This window comes from Calliphora vicina, chromosome 5 (assembly GCF_958450345.1).
Source record: "Calliphora vicina chromosome 5, idCalVici1.1, whole genome shotgun sequence".
NCBI classification, from domain to species: Eukaryota; Metazoa; Arthropoda; class Insecta; order Diptera; family Calliphoridae; genus Calliphora; species Calliphora vicina.
This window is the reverse complement of record NC_088784.1, coordinates 80,531,120-80,554,483: the sequence shown is the minus strand read 5'-3', so window position 1 is coordinate 80,554,483 and position 23,364 is coordinate 80,531,120. Positions and strand designations below refer to the sequence as shown.

The 23,364-nt window shown below is 29.1% G+C and overlaps 2 protein-coding genes across 2 annotated transcripts in view; both read right to left on the bottom strand.

Annotated features, from left to right (window-relative positions):
- RpL29 (ribosomal protein L29) overlaps window positions 1–18,877 on the bottom strand; it is a 242,714-nt gene extending 223,837 nt beyond the window's left edge. Inside the window, exon 1 of the mRNA XM_065514055.1 lies at window positions 18,868–18,877. The gene's annotated coding sequence lies outside the window, so the exon portion shown is untranslated. The remainder of the gene's footprint in view (window positions 1–18,867) is intronic.
- The window catches only part of Ugt50B3 (UDP-glycosyltransferase family 50 member B3), a 63,458-nt gene extending 41,094 nt beyond the window's left edge, over window positions 1–22,364 (bottom strand). The window contains exon 1 of the mRNA XM_065514047.1: window positions 22,243–22,364. The gene's annotated coding sequence lies outside the window, so the exon portion shown is untranslated. The remainder of the gene's footprint in view (window positions 1–22,242) is intronic.
- Window positions 22,365–23,364: the final 1,000 nt, after the last annotated feature.

Sequence of the window (23,364 nt, the reverse complement as noted above, 5' to 3'; positions counted from 1 at the left end):
CCAGTTTTTTAAAACTAGTGATACTTTGGTTCTAGACCAAAAAAATATAAAATTTCATGCGTAACTTAATTCCCAAATTTTATATTTGAAATTTTTTTTAAACGAAATTTTAAAAAAGTTGAAAATATTTTTTTCGAGTCTAATAAATACTAAATGAGGCTATATTCGGCTGTGCCGAATCTTATATACCCTTCACCAAATTATATTTTAAAATACAAATTTTACATATTTATAGGTAAACAATTTTTTTTTTCAAAGTTGTTTTTTTAATTTTTTGGAACAAAAATTTTTCGAATTGTTCTTTTAAATTTTTTAAATTTAATTTTTTTTTTAACTTTTAAAAAAAATTTTTGGTTTTTTAAATTTTTTTTTTTTTAAAAATAATTCGAGTTAAAAAATATTTTTTCGATTTTGCCCCATTGTAGGTCCAACTTACTATGGTCTTAAATACGTCGTTGCTAAGGTCTTTGAAATATCTATCATTAGATATCCATATTGTCTATATTAATCCAGATATAGGTCAAAAATCGATGTTGTCCTGGTTTTTTCCTCATATCGCAGCCATTTGTGGACCGATTTTGCTTATTTTAAATAGGAAACTTCTCGAAAGCATGTCTGACAGAATTATTGAAGATTTGGATCACGAAGATATCTGGGGTCTTCAGAAAATTGATGTCAACAGACAGACTGACGGACAGACAAGCAGACGGACATGGCTTAATCGACTCCGCTATCTATAAGGATCCAGAATAAATATACTTTATAGCGTCGGAAAATTATATTGTGGAAATTACAAACGGAATGACAAACTTATACCCTTCAACCTTCAAATTTCAAAGGTTGCTCTTATTGTGGGTTTGCGTGGTGTGTAGTATGGCCCTTATTATGCACTTTTGCGATTTTTTGCTCCCAAGGTCTAAAATCGTGTTTTGGATCAAAGTAGAAACATTTTCAAAGTTAAAAAAATTTCCATTAATAAATAAATTCCTACACGGTGGTCATCTCTCTGCATTTGTAGCACGTCGAATTATTGATCGAATTATTATATATATTCTGGATTATTATTAAATTCTTTGACGATCTAGTTATGTCCGCTCGATAGGACCTAGAGTAACAAACATAGGTGGATAAAATTTTCCCCAAAAATTCTATGTTGATCACAAATTTTTAGTATTAAAAATGAACCAGATTACTGCCCACAAATCGGTGCCCGTATTATGTTGGACCTGGTGCTCTTTCTTGTTTTTTACTTCAAAAACTATATACATATAATACATAATAAATATTAACATAATTGAGGTGGAAATAAAAATCTTTAAATCCATACTATTGTTAAAATTTTGTAAAAGTGTTTCTTAATTCGAAAATTAAATAAATTCCTTTGTTTGGAATGTCTTCTTTCTTTTATTATTATTTGCAAACATTAAAACTTTATTGAAAAATTTAGCACCTCTACTCCAAAAAACTTAAAAAAAAAATACATAAAACCTAAAACTATTTGCATACTGTCACCACAAATGTGATGATAGTGAAAGTAATATCGTCATTCATTCATCCATTTAAATATCTATCGATTTAACTATCCACTTGCTATTCAAATTTAAAAAAAAAAAATAACAAAACTATAACTTATGAGTCTTACTCTCTTCCCCATCAATGACTTTTTACTACTAAACGCCTATGATTGTAACAATTTGTTTATTATTTTTGTAAATAATCAAAGTGTTTTTTTATTTAGTAGATACGAGTAAGCGTCTCAATCGAATAAAAATAAGGCGAATAATCGGACGGTAAATATAAATAAAAATAGAAATTCGAAATTTATTTTCAAAAAATAAATAAAATTATTTAAGAAAAATTCTTCAACGAAACAATTACAATTTATTTAAGTGTCCTATACGAATTTAAAATACTCTGAAATCTGATTACTTTCGATTCTGTAATCTTTATTTTTATACCCAGCACCAAAGATACCCACCATGGGTATAACATTTTTTTCATTCTGGCCGATCTAAGCCGATCTAGCTATGTTTGGTGAAGGCTGTTAAATAAATCTCTAATAAATATCGTAATGAGTTTAAATATCGACATCTATAAACCTCATGTAGACAAAAATCGTAGTACCAAATTTTATGAAGATCGGCCCATAATTGGCCACAGATTCTATATAATGACCACTTCCATAAATCACCTACATAAATGTCTTATAAATATCAATATATTTTTTATAAATATAAATAACGAACCAACATTTACATAGATCAGTTGTATGTATTCTAAGATCATACTACTGGTTTTTTTACGATCAGTCCATAATTGGCCATAGCACACAAGAACCATTTCCGAGAATTACTATAACAATCATAAAACTAACAATTAAGAGAGCAAATTATACTTTAAAATAAAAATTTTAAAAAAATCAAAATTTCGGGTTAAAAAATATTTGTCCCGATTTTGACCCATTGTAGGTCCGACTTATTATGGCGTTACATACGCAAAGGACTTCGAAATATCTATCATTCGATATCAATATTGTCTATATTAATGACTTAGTAATCCAATAATCAAAAATAGAAGATGTCCTGGTTTTTTTCTTATACCTCAGCCATTTCTGGTCCGATTTTCTCAATTTTAAAAAGCAAGCGTAGCGGGTCTATATCGGATATATTTATGTATGAATCATGTATGTAAGTTATTTTGTGGCTTGAAAAAACTGTTATACTCGATATTTTCTATAGAAAAACCTGTTATACAAAATATTTTTATAGAAAAAACTGTTATACTCAATATTTTTTAGGAAAAACTGTTATACTCAATATTTTTTAGGAAAAACTGTTATACTCAATATTTTCTAGAGAAAAAACTGTTATTTTCGATATTTTCTATAAAAAAACTGTTATACACAATATTTTTCATATAAAAATCTGTTATACTCTATATTTTCTATAGAACAAACTGTTATATAAATTATTTTTTAAAGGAAAAACTGTTATACTCAATATTTTCTATAAAAAAAAAACTGTTATACACAATATTTTTCATATAAAAATCCGTTATACTCGATTTTCTATATAAAAAACTGTTTTACTGGATATTTTCTATAGAAAAAACTGTTATACAAAATATTTTCATGAAAAAAATGTTATACTCGATATTTTTATGGAAAAAAATGTTATACTCGAAATTTTCTATAGAAAAATACTGTTATGCTTTATAGAAAAATCTGTTATACTCAATATTTTTAGGAAAAACTGTTATACTTAATATTTTCTAGAGAAAAAACTGTTATTCTCGATATTTTCTATAAAAAAAAACTGTTATACACAATATTTTTCATATAAAAATCTGTTATACTCAATATATTCTATATTTTCTGTAAAAAAACTGTTATACACAGTATTATTTACAGGAAAAGTTGTTATACTCAATTTTTACTATAGAAAAAACTGTTATACACAGTATTTTTATAGGAAAACTGTTATACTCTATATTTTCTATAGAAAAAACTGTTATAAACATTATTTTTTAAAGGAAAAATTGTTATACTCAATATTTTCTATAAAAAAACAGTTATACACAATATTTTTCATATAAAAATCTGTTATAAGCGATATTTTCTATAGAAAAAACTGTTATACACATTATTTTTCATAGGATAGATTGTTATACACAATTTTTTTTATAGAAAAAACTGTGATACTCGATATTTTCTATAAAAAACTGTTATACACGATAATTTTAATAAAAAAAACAGTTATACTCTATATATTCCAAAGAAAAAACTGTTATACTCGATATTTTCTATAGAAAACTCGTCTATACTCAGTACTTTTGTAGGAAAAACTGTTATACTCAATACTTTCTATATAAAAAACTGTTATATTCTATATTTTCTATAAAAACAAATTTTATATAGGAAAACTGTTATACTCAATATACTTATAGAAAAAAACTATACTCGATATATTCTAAAGAAAAAACTGTTATACTCGATATTTACTATAGAAAAAACTGTTATAAACAATATTTTTTATAGACGATTCATAACGATCCAGAATATTTATACTTTGTGGGGACACAAATGAAAAATGTAGAAATTAAAAACGGAATGAGAAACTTATATATAGCCTTGACACTCATGGTGAGGGTATAAAAATAGAGCCAGATTATGCATCAAATACATAGATTTCACCGCACACTATTTTTAGCTCACATCCAAAAAAATCAAATATCAATATAAATTTAACACAAATTTGATTCTAGTATGCTTAAATCCGCTATTTTCCAGTAAGATTTAGAATATGGGGGATTTCATTTCAAGTGAACCAAGTTTTGAAATCGATGTCTTCCGATCGGGATGAAAGTTGCTTCAAGTTCAGTCCTATTGGATAGTAATTTAGACACAATTTTGACATTTTGTCCAAACAGCTGTTTTTTCTCATCCATGTAACTTATTACCTATTGTTCTTAGGAACATGTGTCCCAAATAGTTTAGATAGCTTCAATCTTTCGAAAAAAAATTAAAAATTTTGAAAAAAAAACCGAAACATTTTTTGCAAATTTCATCCCGATCGGAAGACATCGATTTCAAAAGTTATTTCACTTAACATGAAATCCCCCATATATAAAACTAACTAAGCACTCTTACTTATTTATTTAAGAAATAATGAATTTGTATAATTGTTTTAACTTATTAATAGTCGAAGAAATTTTGAAAATTAAGCCAGCACTCGAATCTGAATTCTTTTATTCGATCAAATTGTTAATCGAATAATTGATCACTCTATGTAGGAGTATAATATCGTATACTCTCTACATACTTATATACATAGTTGTTACGCACGTCTGATTTTTTTAATTTTGCTTAATAAGGTTTAAAATGTTATACTTTTTTTCTTTCAATCTTGTATCTATTTAACTATTTCATTTGTAATATTTAACCGTCATATTTTCTTTTAGTCATTTATTGATGGTTTGAATATAATTTCTTATACATAAATAAAAGTAAATAAACAAAAATGTGAATGACTTGAGTTTTTCTTAAAATGTTTGAATTTTTTTTTTCGCTCTCGACTTTTCTTTGTTGCCCATGAATGAGCGAGCGGTGGTTGGTTCGTCGCTACATTTGCCGGATGGTTGTTGCCTGAGTTTCCAAGCTTCCAATCAGTTTTTATTGTTGTTAACGTTTTTGTTTAGACAATTAAATACATAGTAGTTAGTTACTAAACATCGTTATTTCTTTTTTGTGTTTTTTTCTCGAGATTTATACTTTTTATCTTATTTTGCTCGTTTTAGAGATGTTATTTTCTACTCGTATGTATGGATTGGTGTTTTTATGTTTTTGTTTATTTTTGTTTAATTTAACAAAACAATATTAACATCTGCATTCAAATGTAAAATATGCTAAATTTTAACTTTCTTTGGCAAATTCAACAGATTAACAAAGAGCTTTATTTATGTGATAAAAATAGGACAGAAATTTGCTATTGATATGTTTTACATTATATGTATAATAAATACATATATAAACTATCTATTATGAGCTGCTAAAATCTGGCCAAACCATCATATGGAACCTGAACCGAACGCAACTGATTAACTTGAATATGCGGCCAGACATGAAACCGTAATATTCCATTATGACAACGCTAGGCCACATGTGGCAATACCTGTTAAAAAGTATTTAAAATGAAGGGATTGGGAAGTTTTGCCTCACCCGTCTTATAGATCAGACCGTGCCCCGTCCGACTACTATTTGTTTCGATCGATGCAGAACGCTCTCTCTGGGATACGCTTCACTTTGGAACATAGTGTCCGATATTGGCTTGATTCGCTTTTGTCGCGGAATCCATATGTTTCCAGAATGAAGGGAAAAGTGCATAGCTAACAATGGCCAATACTTTGAATAAATTTATATTGTGCAAATGTTTAAAATAAAAGCTATAAAATTTTAAAAAATCCCACATTTTTAAGTCCTACATTCAATAATTTAATAAAAATTTAAGTAACACAATAGATGCAATTAATTAAGTGTTAAGCTTCCGTAAAAAATCAAGTGGCCAATTGGTAATAAATGTTTGTAACATGTTTTGTTTAATAAACAAAAAATAAATTCATAAAATTTTTGTTTACACAAGCAACAACAAAAAAAACAAAAGATTTGAGAAACAAACCTGGCCATTTCCGTAACTTTTAAAATAAATTTTAAGTACTAAAACTGGATAATTTAACATTCATACATCAATATTTAGGGAATTCTCCCGTCTCTGTTGCTATTTAAAATCGAGACAATCGGCCCACAAATAACTGAGATATAAGAAAAAAACCAGGGCAACCTCGATTATTGACCTATTTTTCATCTATATTTATCTGGATTACTAAGTCATTAATATAGACAATATGGATATCCAATAATATATATTTCAAAGACCTTTGCAACGTCGTATATAAAGCCAAGGTAAGTTACAAAAAATGGGTAAAACAAAATTTTTTTGTCATAAAATTTTTTCACAACAAATTTAAAAAAAAAAATCAAATTTAAAAAAACAATTTAAAACAAATTTTTGTTTATCTAAAAATATTTAAAATTTTTATTTTAAATTATAATTTGGTGAAGGGTATATAAGATTCGACACAATGGAATATTGCTCTCTTAATTGTTAAATTTATTAAAGGTTTATGAAACGAATTTTGTATGGAAATTTTGTTTTATAAACCTTTTGTAAATTTAAACATTGAAAACTCTGCTACAAAATAACACTTTTTGTCAGAACTTGAAAATCATTCACACTTAAGCACTTTTCAAAGATTTTGAAATGCTCCCAAAATTTTGAGGTATTTTGAAAAAACTGTTTTAGGGTAGGTCGCAGTACTTTAGTACCTCTAAAGCTACGTTTTCGCATACACGAAAACAAAATTCCATACATTTGCACCGAAAAAAACTTCGTTTCAGAAATCGGCAACGAAAATTGGGATCGAAACAGCACATATCACTAACGAAAAACCTGTCATTTGGGGCCGGAACGAAAACAACTTCAAGTAGGTTGTTGTTTTCGGTGCTATAGGAACGAAATTATTTTATTTATTTTTTTATTTCAAATTTAAAGAAAATCAAAATTAATAAAAAAAAAAATTCTTTATTGGAAAGGAAAAAATAATAGATTTTGTCAAAAATAACGTAATTCTATTTAATGTGCGACATCCAAAATTAAAAAAATAATTTCGTTTCTGTTTTATGCCGCAACGCACCCAACTGAAACGAAAACAATTCAGAAACGAGACGGTGACGAACACCAACGTTTTTCAGTTTTAGTTTTCGTTATCGGTGCCGATTACAGTGTATGCGGAAACCCAGCTTAACTCACACATTTTTAGACCGATTTCAAAATATTGGTATAAATTTTTATAAGCTTTCATATCCCAAATAAGCATTTAAAAGCTACTAAAATCAAAAAAAACTTATAATTTATTTTTTTAGATATTCGTAACAAAACAAGTAAGAAAGTATGGTCAGTCATATAATACCCTACACTAAGTAAAAGAGCAAAAACATTTTTCTTTTAAAATTTCAATAATTTATATTTTTGAGTGATTTCGGAAGTGGGCCTTATATGGGGGCTATGACCAATTATGGACCGATCACCATGAAATTAGGTCGTGTGATTTATGTCTATATTAAAGTTAACTATGTTGAATTTTGTGAGTATACCAACATTTTTTAGCGATTTATGCACGTTAAAGTGATTTTCGGAAACGGGTGTATATGGGAGCTATGACTAATTATGGGCCGATCGTAACAAAATTTGGTGACATGAATTTTGTATATATAAAACTTATTTGGAGCGCAATTTGTTGAGATACATTTATAAATTAAGCAATTATGACCGATAAAGTCTAATTTCGGAAGGACATTTGTATGGGGGATAGGTGAAATAATGGACCGATTTCAGCCAGTTTCAATAGGCATGGTCCTTGGGCCGAAAATAATATGTGCCAAATTTTATCGAAATATCTTCAAAATTGCGCCTGTACTCTGCGCACAAGGTTTATATGGACAGCCAGCCAGCCGATCAGACGGACGGACGGACATCGTTAAATCGACCCAGAAAGTGATTCTAAGTCTACACAAACGCATAATACCCTCCCCACTATGGTGGTGTAGGGTATAAACAGTGCTAAAAACTTAATCAGTTTTCTTTCCAAACCCGTTAAAAAAATTTAAAGTCCGACAAAAACTGACTGAGTTACAGGTCGATAAGTTGACGATCATCATTGAAAACGGTTTTTTTTAGTATAACTTCTGAATTTGTGTACTCAGCAAGACCTATAACCCACGCTAGGTCGTTTTCCAAGTTTCTTTTTCACTGCAGCACCGTGTTATTAATAAGGGGGTATATCAATAACATTCTCCATTAAAAAGGAAACAAATTTTATTTGTTTTTTGTTTGAAAAATATTTAATGTTTTCAAGTTTGAAACATAATTATATTTGTATTCAAGTCAAATTTCAACAAAACGTTAAAGGCTTCTGTGCTTATTGGGTACAAAGTTTCGTGCGATCTACACTCAAATTTATACAAATGGGTGCGATCTGCGTAATAGTCGTGTGTTCCGAATGAAAATGCATGTATGTATTAGGTATAAGACTATTAAACAACATCCGTGATAATATCTGTAAAACAAGGATAAGCAGACCACATTCCGACAATGTTCGAAAGTATCAATAAACTCGCTAACAGTTTCATACCCTATAATATCCACCACCCTTATTTGAACCCGGTCCAGCAGCTCTAGACTAGACCATGCAGCTCCAGAAAATATGTAGGAATTATATACAATTTTTTTGATGAATAAAGGTAGTGTATACACGAAGTTGGTCGGAAGTGCGGGAATATGTCCTGCAACGCACAGTGGGGCAGAATCAAAATTGTTTGGAAATAAATTTGGCATTTCTAAACGGCTGGTCCGATCGGGATAAAATTTGACGTGGGCATAGACAAGGAGTATTCTAGTTTAAGTTATTAAAATGGGCAGCGCTATCGGGGCTCAAAGCACGTGCCACTTTTTTTGTTTTACTTACCGATTTACTTATTTTGGAAAGTGCATCAAATATATCACGAGTCTAACGGGCGTCATACTGTATTCTAGTACTTAGAATCAAAAGGTTATCTGAAACTCCAACAGTTACATTTCCATCTGAAGATTGTTGTAAGGTCACGATTTATCGAGTCATCCATAATCATTCTTGTGAGCTTAATCTCAGAAAGAGTTGGTATATAGTCGAATAAATATGAGGGACAAATATTACTGTCATCCGCAAAAGAATAAATTGGATTTGAAGTGATTTTTAGTAAATCATTCATGAAAATTAAAAATGGAAAGAGAAAGAACTGGGGGACCCCATCTATAACTACCCTTATAGTACGTCCACGAAGGAAATTTAAAATAAAACCAAAAAATTCTGGCCCGAATCAAAACGAGATCAATTTTGAAACTATTCCATCATATCCGAATGGGTGAGGTCGACTTTTTTAGGGATTGACTGGACGATGGAAAATCTTCCAACAATGGGAAACAATCTCAGAATGATATGTAAGGTAGAAAAAAATTCCTAAATGGACGAGTAAGCGATGTGAAACATAGTTCTGGAATACAATCCGGACAAAGTTCCAATTATAATTATACTCGACCGATTATTACTACGTTTATACGCACGGCTTATTCGCAAATAAAAATATTGCAATTAGAAAAAAATGCCGCATAAACAGTGAATTAATTTTTTATTTGCGAATAGCTAACTAACGAAAACAATTCCTGATTAACGAAACTATTTGCAAATAAGATATTAAGCATTGCCATATGTTTTAACGCTTTTAGTTTATTAAGACGTTTTTTAAATATTTCATTGCGTTTTGAATTAATTGGATTGCAAGACGGACAAGAATTTTTGATTCTATAATTTTTACATTTAAAAAATAAAAAATGTATCATATTTTATTCAATAAAAGAGCTACCAAATAATTACATTTTACCATCCGGCATCTCATAAAACCAAGAATTTTCCGTAACTAATGTGACATATAAACAGTGAGTTAGTTAATTGCAAATAATTTGTATTTGCGAATAGGCTACGTATAAACGTAGTATATGACTACTAAATAAAGAATTTTGAGGAAAATAAGTCCTTCCCTGTAGGACCTATCGTGCCTTCAACAAACAGATGGACGCACGCACGGTGACACAGATCTCAATTTCATCGGCCAAAAATGCAACTTTTTGGTAACTCCGATTTCAAAAACTTTAATGCCATTTAATAGTAAACACATTGAAACTAAGGTAGCCAAAAAATTAGATAAAAATATTGTCAATTGTGTGCGTGGCATGCTGTTAAAGTCAAATAGTTTATGTCTTTTTATAAAAAATATGATATTTGTAAATTTTATCAGAAGTAAATTATCACTACTCGCAAACTATTATCGATAATTGGACGAATTTTTTGTTGTTATGTTGGTAGAATAATGGTATTTAAGAACTGGTATGATTTGTCACTGTACCGTTTACACTTACTGTGTTATTAAATATTTTCACAGGTGCTATATTTTAGTCAAATTTGAATTTCAGTGGAATAAAAGAGCTTAGGGTCAAAACTGGTTAAACAAATGTTACTACCAGGAGAAAGAACAAAGTGTCCTCTTTAAGATTATATATACTTGTTGACCTGTTTTGACCTGTTTGCTGAACACTTTTTTCATTTGAATGAAATTACTCCCAAATTTATTTTTATTTTACCTGTTCATATGACTGGCGCAAAGTACAAGTCGCAATTTTGAAGATATTGCGATAAAATTTGGTACATGCATTTTTTTCGGGCCGAGGGCGAAGCCTATTGAAACTTACAGAAATCGGTCCATTATTTCACCTAGCACCCATACAAATGTTAAAATGGTTAAATTATATAGGTATCTACACAAATTTTGCTCCAAATAAGTTTTATATAAATTGAATTAATGTCACCTAATTTTATGATGATCGGTCCATAATAAGTCATAGCTCCCATATAAGGCCCGCTTCCGAAAATCACTTTAACGAGCATAAATCTCTTAAAACTACATGTATAAATATAAAATGCAACACAAATAAACTACATATGGACATAGATCACATATCCTAGTTGCATTGAGATAGGTCCATAATAAGTCATAGCTCCCATATAAGGCCCGCTTCCGAAAATCATTCACGAAAATAAATTATAGTGTAGGGTATTATATGGTCAAACTTGGCCGAACATATTAAAAATTTAAGAAGACTAGCATAACCCGGTGCACTTCGCTACCCCTACCCTAGTAAAATTAAAAAAATATGAATGGCAATACGAAAATAACACATACAAAATTTGAGAATCTCTCAATTACAGTTTACATGATATTCGAAAATAACTAACTAATTTTGTATGGGAGATACCACTCCACTGCTCTGATCCCACTCATTTTTATTTTTTTTTTATGTAAATATCAAGCTTTACTAAAACTTTCCTTTATAAGGGAGGGGTCATTACTACTAAGACGATCATGCTTAGCTAAACTTCGAACAGGGAACAGGAATAAATTCGTTTTTAGCTAATCTCCGTAGAATGGTAATAAACTGATTGATACAGAGTTTAAATTCTTTTAGAATTATAGTTCTCCAGATATTCAAAATTAAGTATCTACTTTGTGACACATCCACTAATGCAATCCCGACCATTTTCAGCCAATCTGTGCAAAAGATAAGAGAGCTATGCGGACAAAGTTCGAAGAACCTTGCAATTATTACATTGTATGGGAGGTGGCTCACCTCCTTTTCCGATCCCTCCCATTTTGGGTGATATGCCCTCTAATCTAATTCCGTCTATATTCAGCTAAACTCCGCACAGTAATAAGAAATTAATTCGGTATAAGTTTAAACACTTTTACAATTATAGTTCTAATATTCGAAATTAATTATATACTTTGTATAGGGTGTGCCACGCCCACTATTCCAATCCCGAAAAATTTCAGCGAAACTATGCAAAATTATAAAAGAGCCATTTAGACTAAGTTTGAAGACTCTTGCAATTATAGTTCACAAAATACATATTTAGAAATAACTATTTACTTTGTATGGGAGGCGACTCACCATTTTTTCCGACCCATCCCATTTTTGATTAAACTTCATGCAGTGATAAGTAGTTGATTCGTATGAAGTTTGAAAACCGTCACAATTATAGTTCTGCACATATTGTAAAATAACTATTTACAAATAACTATGTACAATTCCATATTATTTACCCCCATATGCATAATCAGTTTTAAAATTTATCAAAGGTTTATAAAACACATTTTGAATGGAAATTTTGTTTTATAAACCTTTTATAAATTTAAAAATTGTTTATGCATATGGGAGTTAGAAAACAAACAAAAAACACCTTCAAAATATATGTAGTTTTTTAAGTGACTTTGAATTACTAAAGTCTTCTTCTTTGTTTTCTATAATAACTCTCACTTAAAACAGAGCGAAATCAATACTGTTTAATTGTTTCTCTTATTTATTTACAACAACAAATTGGACAAACACGCATTGCTTTGTTTACTTTTTAGCTTAAGGATCACGTGTACACGTTTATGCATATGTGTTAGTAACATCTTTAAACGCTTATATCTCCTAAAAAACTGAACAGATTTCAATATAATATATATTCTGCACTTCTGTGAATAAATCCCTTTAAAATGGTATATTTCTTGCCCAAATTGAATGTATAATGTGAGCGTAAAAGTGGTCTAAAGAAATCGACTTGTTCATTAAAATATCTCCATCGCTTCAAAAATTACAATAAAGATATTCAATAAGTATATTAAATTAATTTTATATACATAAATGAAATAAAAACTTCATTGTCATTTCTTAAAATAAAAAATAAATAAAAATACTACTAATATTTATACACATATCATGCTGTTTTTTAAGACAAGGTTAATTTGTAACATTTACAAAATATGAGAAAAAAAAATACAAAATGACATCTTTAAATAAAAATGATTTATAACTACATCTAGCTGGGTTTAGGATTATAAAGCGATTAAAAAAACAAAATTATTCAACAAAAACACTTTCAATTACAATCTACAATAAAAACGTGAAGCCAAGCAAATCTAAAAACATTTAAATAATTGTGCAGAGCAAAACAAAAAATAAAAACAAATTGGTAAGTGTTAATAATAAAAAATAAAAGTAGGAGTTTCAATTAAACAATGACTTATTGCTATATTTTTTATATGCCTTGCAAGATGTTTATTAACGGTTTTAAAATTGTTTGGTTTAATAAATGTTTTGAGTTTTTTCTTCAATTGTTTGCCACAAATAATTGTTAGGATGAGCATGATAATGGTGCTACTTTTGATAATAATGATGAATATAAATTTGAAGGTCTTCAGTATGTGAAATTAAACAAACATTTATACTTTCAGTCAGTTAGCGAGTCATTCATTCATTTGCTCATATGCAGCTCTGATAATGACTTTTATGTGTAAATTGTCATTTAAAACTAAAAAATAATTGTTTTGTTTTTATTTTTAAATTTAGTAATTACACTTAGTTGTGGGGTTAAAAGCATAAACATTAGGTTGGCCCTTATTTTGCAATTACTTCGTCATCATAATATTAATAGGCAAGTCGATTTCTTTAGACCCCTTTTATACATTCAATTTGGGCAAGAAATATACCATTTTAAAGGGATTTATTCACAGAAGTGCAGAATATATATTTTATTGAAATCGGTTCAGTTTTTTAGGAGTTATAAGCGTTTAAAGATGTTACTAACACATATGCAAAAACGTGTACATGTGAACCTTAAGCTAAAATGTAAACAAAGCAATGCGTGTTTGTCCAATTTGTTGTTGTAAATAAATAAGAGAAACAATTAAACAATATTGATTTCGCTCTGTTTTAAGTGAGAGTTGTTATAGAAAAACAAAGAAGAAGACTTTAGTAATTCAAAGTCACTTAAGGTATTTATAGACGGCAATACTGAGTATTAATATTTGTCAAAAACTCAAGTATCATAATACAATTTCATCGTCTAAACAAAATTTGTATTAGATTTTAAAAAAATACAAATGATCTTTTTGATTTACGGTCGGTATTGAAAATTTGTTTAAAACAATTCAAAAATGTTTTATTTTCATATGTATCGGGTATGTATTTATAAAAACAAATAAGGCAAACAAAAATGTAAAGAAAATATAAAATAAAAATAAAATTTTCAGAAAAATATCAATCAAGCAAAGAAAAAATATATTGTTTTTTCGAAACGATTTTTTGAAATACCGACAATAATATTTTAAATTTGAAAAGTGTTAATACTCAGTATTGCCGTCTATAAATACCTTTAAAAAAACTATATTTTGAAGGTGTTTTTTTTTTTGTTTTCTAACTCCCATATGCATAAACAATTTTTAAATTTTTCAAACAAAATTTCCATTCAAAATTTTTTTTATAAACTTTTGACAAATTTAAAAACTGTTTATGCATATTGGGGTAAATACTTCATACGAATCAATTTCTTATCACGGCATGAAATTTAATAAAAAATGGGACGGGTCGGAACAAATGGTGAGTCACCTCCCATACAAATTAAATAGTTATTTCTAAATATTTTGTGAACTATAATTGCAAGATTCTTCAAACATAGTATAAATGGCTCATTTATAATTTTGCATAGTTTCGCTGAAATTGTTAGGGATTGGAATAGTGGGCGTGGCACAGCCTATATAAAGTAAATAATTAATTTCGAATATCTGTAGAACTATAATTGTAAAAGTGTTTAAACTTTTTACGAATTAATATCTTATTACTGTGCGGAGTTTAGCTGAATATAGACGGAATTAGATTAGAGGGCGTAGCACCTCCCATACAGAGTAAATATTGATTTCGAATATCTGGGGAACCAAAATGGGAGGGGTCGAAAAAGTAGGTGAGTCGCCTTCCATACAAAGTAATAATTGCAAGGTTATTCAAACTTTGTCCGTATAGCTAGCTCTCTTATCATTTTACAGAGATTGTCTGAAAATGGTCGGGATTGCAGTAGTGGTTGTGGCACAATGTAAATAATTAATTTTGAATATCTCGAGAACAATAATTCTAAAAATATTTAAACTCTGTATCAATCAGTTTATTACCATTCTTCGGAGGTTAGCTAAAAACGAATTTATTCCTGATCACTGTACGAAGTTTAGCTAAGCGTGATCGGCGTAGTAGGAATGACCTCTCCCTTATAAAGGAAAGTTAAAGTAAAGCTTGATATGAGTTATTTCTTTACACAAAAGATTTAAAAATGGGTGGGATCAGAACAGTGGAGTTGTATCTCCCATACCAAATTAGTTAGTTATATTTTGCATGTGTTATTTTCGTACCATTGTATGTAGTTAGGTTGTATCAGAAATCATTCATATTTTTTAATTTTACTAGGGTAGGGGTAGCGAAGTGCACCGGGTTATACTAGTCTAAAAATTAAAGACTGAAAATTTGAGCAAAATCGTATAACGTTTAAATGTTGCACATTTTATTTGAAGTTTCATTTATTCTCACTTTCATTAATATGACTAAGTCAGAACCATTGACTTGTTGTTGAATAAAATATTAAGAAAATTTATACAAATGTTTAGTATGAACAAGTATAGAGCCACACACAGTTACTAAAGTATACGTACGATTTTTAAATATATAGATTTTTAAAAAAAGGCCCCAAAAGTCGATCGTACGTATACTTTAGTAACTGTGTGTATATTCGGCTGTGCCGAATCTTATATACCCTTCACCAAATTATACTTATAAATAAAAATTTTAAATATTTTTAGGTAAACAATATTTATTTTTTTAATTTTTTGGAAAAATTTTTTTTTCCAATATTTTTTTAAATTTTAAAAAATTTTTTGGGTTTTTTAAATTTTTTTTTTTTTAATATTTAGCGAAAAAAAATTTTGGTGAAAAAAAAAATTAGGTTAAAAAATATTTTTTCCGATTTTGACCCATTGTAGGTCCAACTTACTATGATTTTATATAAGGCAATATCTATCATTAGATATCCACATTGTCTATATTAATGACTTAGTAATCCAGATATAGGTCAAAAATCTGGGTTGTCCTGGTTTTTTCCTTATATCTCAGCCATTTGTGGACGGATTTTAAATAGCAACCGAGCCGGAATAATTCCGGAGATATTGATGTACGAATCGTGTATGTAAGTTATTTGGGGGCTTCGGAAAGTTGAATTTAACAGACAGACGAACATGGCTTAATCGACTCCGCTATCTATAAGGATCCAGAATATATGTATATACTTTATAGGGTCGGAAAATTATATTGTGGAAATTACAAACGGAATGACAAACTTATACTTATATACCCTTCTCATGAAGGTGAAGGTTATAAAAAGTGCAATATTTTTGAAGGACTGAGTTTTAAAGTGGCATATTTTTGAATCTATTTGAGATATTGACTTGAAATTTATTTTATAAGACCAAAAATTAACTTATCTAAACAAAAAAACATAGTTCGGAATAAATGTGGATCAAATTGTTTCTAATATTTGCAATCCTATTAAAATGTTGATAAAAATTTTAGTTTTAGAAACTCAATAATATTTAATGAATCTTTATTCATAAAACTCAATGAAATGTTCAACTTTTTTTAAATTTGTCATTCTAAATAACAAAGTATAAAAAAAACATGTCAAAAGGTCAAAGGTAATCCCGGAATTCCTAAAAATTTAAGCGAAAATCCCAAATATGGTATTTTTTACAATTTTGCTCTTAGGGTCCACATTTCCTTTGGGTCTAGGAAAATATTTTGGGGATAATTAGGGAATACATCAGGGTTTCCAAAACTGCTTTCCGTTTTTTAACCCAGCTTTGGGATTTTAGAACATGCGGCCCAAAATGTTCTCCGTAAAGATACAGAAAAATATAAAATAGTTACATATATGTCCCTAAAGAAAGTTTTTTTAATAAAAAAAATAAATCGGACCAAGGCATGGCAAAATTTTAAAATTGTAATTTTTAAATGCCTATTAGTAGGAAATTATAAGAGAACTAGCCGAGCGCATTCCAAAAATGTAAAAATCTTTGCTATCAAATGGGAAACAAAAAAATGCCACGTGTTTAAGAATTTGATATGTTGAAGGTACCCTACATTCAGCCCACATATCGCCACCCCTGGAGCATCGAACCCGTCGTTTAGATATACCAGACTTATTTCCAAAAAAATTTGATTCTGCAGCAAAAAAGTGTGTTTTGCTTCGAAAATGTTGAATTTTGTGTCAACAAAGCGTCATTTGCGGGAAGTTTTGCTTTACTTCTGGTGAATGTGTTCGATCGGTTTCAATGTACGAGAGATGGTTTGTTCGGTTCAGAAGTGCTGATTTTGACACGGAAGACAAAGGTCGCCCAGGCCAGCCAAAAAAAGTTTGAGGAACAAGAAATGGAGGCATTACTCCATGAAGATTGTTGTAAAACTCAACAAGAGCTTGCAAATTCATTGGGAGCTACCCAACCAGCAATTTAAAAACGTTTGCGAACATCCAAAAGCAGGGAAATTGGATACTATACGAATTGAAGCTGTGAGACCATGAATGACGATTATGTATGTTTGAAAAGCTGCCGAATCGTTGCATAACGATCTCTCTGGTATACGCTACAGTTCACTTACCCTAAAAAAATCGCTCGTTCGAATTAGAATTCGCTCGTATTCGAATGCGAAAATTATCCCCCAAGTATTTTATCTAATAAGTGTAATTCTGATGTTTACAACCACCGTCAACAAAAACATTTAGCTGTCCGCTCTTACATAAATAAATATCAAAATTTCTTAAAACGAAAACATTACTTAAACAATTAAATGTTTATTTTGTATGGTATTAAAAGCCTATGATCTACACGAATTTGCGTAAATATTTATACCTCACATAGACCTAGTTATGCATAGCAAAACCTATAAAGATCATTGATATAATTTGAATTGAATTTTACAACATTTTGATTAAAATTACATACATATACTATATGTATGTATTCCATTTAAGCTAACATAAATTGAATAAAACTATTAAATTGTCTAACAAACACATAAATTCAAATTTAATAACCTGTTGTTTGGTTTGATTATGTCATGGAGCGTGTGGTATTTTGACAAGAATAATTATAAAAGTGTGCTTTTCGGTAATTAAAAAATTCTACAAAATTTTAGATTTACAAAGGTTAAATACATACAAACATACGATTGTAAAATAGTTTTGATGTTTGTGGTTAAACTAAAGTTCGTGTCCATAAACAATTATGTTTTTTAAAAATTAAATCTATCAAGGTATGTTAAAATGTTATATAAACAAATTACAATATGATGATGGAATTGTCAGTCAATCAACATTTTTGTAGGATTTGTTGTTAGAATTGATGCTCATTGTCATTGGTATTGATCGCAAGTAGATTAATTAATTCGAAGCTCTGATACAATCAAAGTAGTTCTAAAACGAAGCTGTAAATGAATCATTCATTATTTAATTAATTCGCGAATTATTCATAGCACTGAGACGCATTTCGTCTTTTATCCAATAAAAAAACAATTAAAAAAAATATATGTATATACTGAAATATCATTGGATAAAAGACGAAATGCGATAGGATTTGATTTTAGACCTCTGGTTTCTTCTTAGAATTTTCCGTAGAATGCGTTTCTGCTATACGATTTTTCGTGAAAAAAATCGACATACTGGTGAAAAACCGTACTTTAGTATAAAAAGTGTTTATTTTAAATAGCTTCTTAAGAATACTATTTCATCTACCATTCTGGAACGAATTTTGTTTTCGACATATGCTGCTGCCGAAAAACATCTTTCACATTGGCAAACCCGTTTGCAAATACTTATAACAAATCTGCAAGTATTTTCCTCTTGTTCCTTCAGAAATAAAATGATGTATTTCTTTTGCAAGTTGAAAATCTACATTATAATTTCGTTTCGTTATTGTTATTTGGGGTTTTTACATTTATTAATAATATCTTTTAGCCTTTTAGCAATCGAAATATTTTCATTTTGTTCGAGCTCCTCATCTGAGATAAAATTAATTTCATTTGAAGAGGATTTAAATTGAGTTTTGTTAGATAACTTACAAAAAAAGTTGAAGAATTGATTTTCTAGAGCACCACTCAAGGAAAACCAAAAATACCGTTTTCCTTTATTAACTATATTGTAGCAGGAGTTGAGCTTAACAACTTTGCTGAACATCACTTTGCGATATTCGGGCACGTACAATGTCAAAATGAATGAAAATGTAACACAAAAATGACAATTTCCCCTATTTATTTATGAAAAACGGGATTTGGAAAATCCCGAAAAATTGAATTAATTAAAATTTGAATTCATCTAAAGTAAATCTAGAGTAATTACTGTCGTTTTGTTATTCAACTAATTTTTTATGTAAAATACAGCAAGCATTACTCTCGTTTTGTATATCACCTAGTATAGTCCAAAGACAAAAAATCTTAGCTTTGAAACTCCAATGACTGCCATATTGTCAGGTAGCGGCAGAACAGGAATTGAATCAGTGAAAATCCTATCAAAATTGTAAAATTTTGTTTATTTGCTAAAAGAAACTTAAATTTTAGTTTTTCATTCCCCCTAGATCTGCTCTTGAATTTGATTGATTGCAACTTATTTTTGATTTCATTCATTTGAATTGTAATTCATTGTAAATCAATTCAAACGAATTGGAAATGAATTGCAATTCACTTTAACAAATTCATTTGAATTGGAATTCACCTTTTTACAAATTCATTTGAATTGGAAATGTATTGAAATTCATTTCTGCCTAATACGTTTGAATTGATTCAAATTTCATTGAATTATTTTTTGTTGTGAAAGGAATTAATCCAAAATTTAGATAATTCGTAACGAATTAAACTCAAAAAAGAATGATTCATTTGCAGCTCTGTGCTAAAATAAACATTTGAGAAAACTTTTAAAGTTCTTTAATAGATTAGGACAAACAAAATTATTAAAATTCAATTAGAATTTATTCAGCTTGGTAGAGCTATATTTTATGATCTTGACTGTCTCAGAGATGTGTCACTAGTAAATATGATATGATTTATTAGAAGGAATCACATAACCAATGAATTTAGGAAGGTAATGTATTCTCCATTCATGTATGAATTCTCAGCATAAGGGTAATTGTATTTCTAAGGGTAACACAATGCACCACAAGGCCTCAGAATGAACTCGCTAATTTGTGAGCAACTCACATAACCTAAGCTTATTCTGCTACAAACGGGTGACCTTTATTTAACACTTTTTGATGCTTTCAAGGTCTTGATTTGTTTTTCGTCATCTGAAAATTAAATATTAAAAATTTGAGCAAAAAATAAATGAGTGGGTTAAGAAACTTTTTTATTTGGGAAAAATTCGAAAACTCGTGGAACGACTGAAGATAGCGAAGAAAACGTTAAAAATGTCAAGACAAGGCAAAGTTTGTGAGTCTTCTGTAGTGTAGATAGAAGCATTATGTACAAGAATTTGGTATTATTGAAAACCTTAGGGCTAGAGGATTAACATTTTTAAGAAAAACAAGTAAGAAAGTGATATCTTACATTGAGTAGATGACCATTTTCTCTTAAAATTTCAATAATTTATTTTCGTGAGTCTTTTTCGGAAGTGGACCTTATATGTCGTGTATTTTATTTCTATATGAAACCTCTTTCTGTTAAATTGTATTTACATACCAACATCTTTAAGAGATTTATGCTTATTAAGGTGATTGTCGGAAGTGGTCCTTGTATGGGAACTATGACCAATTATGGACCGATCTCCATTAAATTTGGTCGCGTTATTTCTATTAATTTTGTACATCCAAATTTTTACAGCTATTTTCTAAATCTCTAATTGTACCCTTCACCTTCGTGAGAAGGGTGTATATAAGTTTGTCATTCCGTTTGTAATTTCTACATTTTTCATTTCCGACCCTATAAAGTATATATATTCTGGATCCTTATAGGTAGCGGAGTCGATTAAGCCATGTCCGTCTGTCTGTCTGTTTGTTGAAATCAATTTTCAGAAGACCCCAGATCAAAATCTTCAATAATTCTGTCAGACATGCTTTCGAGATGTTTCCTGAAATGTTTCCACAAATGGCTGAGATATGAGGAAAAAACCAGGACAACCTCGATTTTTGACCTATATCTGGATTACTAAGTCAATAATACAGACATTATGGATATATAATGATAGATATTTCAAAGACCTTTGCAAAGACCATAGTAAGTTGGACCTACAATGGGACAAAATCGAAAAAAAATATTTTTTAACATGAATTTTTTTTTAAATTAAAAAAAAATTTTAAATTTAAAAAATTAAAATTAAAAAAAAATAAACTTTAAAACAAAAATTTTTCCACCAAAAAAAAATAACAATTCCAGAAAATTTTTTTCCAAAACATTAAAAAACAACTTTGGAAAAAAAATAAATATATAAAATTTGTATTTTGAAGTATAATTTGGTGAAGGGTATATAAGATTCGGCACAGCCGAATAATTGTTAATAATACTTTATTCCCTTTTTAAGAAAGTTTCTTAATATTCGATTCGAATTTTTCCATTGAAAAGATATTAATTAATAACAACAACTATTTTCTAAATCTCTAGTTTTTTTCTACAAAATCCCAGAATAACGAAAAATCCAATTCATGTTAAAATTAGTAGTTTTTTCTGTAAAGAACAGCAAATTACAAACAATTTTTTAATCCAAAAAAAAATTCCAGTAAATAAATTGTTACCATAATTTATGTGTAGCAAAATGTTGCAAAAATATTGATTAAATAATTGTGTTTTTCTTCTTTGGACAATCAACAACCATTAACTAAAGTGATAAAACAATTTAGCAAAAACTTAAAAACAAGTTAAAATGTGGGTCATAAGCAGCAAAACAAAAACAAAAAAGTCCCCTACAAAAAATCACTCAGACAATTTAATGATTATTAAACATATTTCTTTTTTTTCACAAATTTATTTTCAAATGTAACTTTTGGCTTTAACCAAAAATGCATAAAAATTCATAATTAAGTTAAAACGAAAAATACAATTATTACAAAATCGAATATAAACAAACCAAATACATAAACATTTGTTTCTATTGCTGAAAAAAAAACCTATAAAATTCATCATACGATTAAATATTGTGACTTACCTTATGATGGGAAAGGGTTTCGGAACACTTGTGATTGTACTATTTGTTTAATTTTGTTTTTATTATTTGTTGCTTTACGTTTTTGTGAATGAATGAAACTATTTGATGAATTTTAAATAAATTTATTATTTTTAATTACTACAACAATTGCAGTGGCAGCAATAGTAATAACAACAGCAACAACAACAACAATAATAATAGAAATATTAAGCACAATTCAGGTGTCTGGATTGCACGCACTTGTTATGGACACTTTTTTTTAACAACAAGCCAAACAAACCATCTCGAACACATTCGCATACGTAAACACACGGTTTTAGAAAGACTGTGTGTGTGCCAGTGTACAGTGGGCCGAATGGTAATAAATATGTAGATATAAATTACCCACTATGGTGGTGTAGGGTATAATTAATTCAACCTTTGAATAGCTAAATTTTTGTTTAATTGAATGAAATATTTGTCTTTATTCAGTTTTTATACCCACCATCAAAAAAGAGGTTGATTTTGTCATGCCGTTTGTAGAACATCAAACTGTTTGTCGCAGACCCACATTTGTATGTACATATGTATATATTTTCTGAGTCCTCATAAGATTCTAAGACGATCTAGCTATGTCCGTCTATCTGTCTGCTAAAAACATGAGCTAGCTGGCTGAAATTTTCCAAAATATTCTCTGTTGATCAGGTATTGAAAATGGGCAATATCGGTCCATGATCTCACCTAGTCCTCATAGAAATGTCCCACCGGAATACTGTTTGAGCAGTCATAAATGTGTTGATTATGCGGCAAATCTTTATAAAATTTTGTTTAAATTAGTTCTAAGTACTCTGAAATTATACTGTTAAGCATGGCAAAAATTGGGCAACATTTATCCCTAGTCCTCATATAAGATCCCCCTCAGTTACTGGAACATTCATAATTGTCTTATAATAATTAATATCGTCATTAAATTAGCCATAAACCAGTTTTGTATGAACTTAAATCTTTCTACAAACTTTTATCAGGATCGGTACATAATTGATCCCCCATATAACCCCTATATCAGAAAAATATTTTATTGTCACATAATGGTTGGTATACAAGATTCGGCATAGCGGAATATAACACTCTTACTTGTTTTGA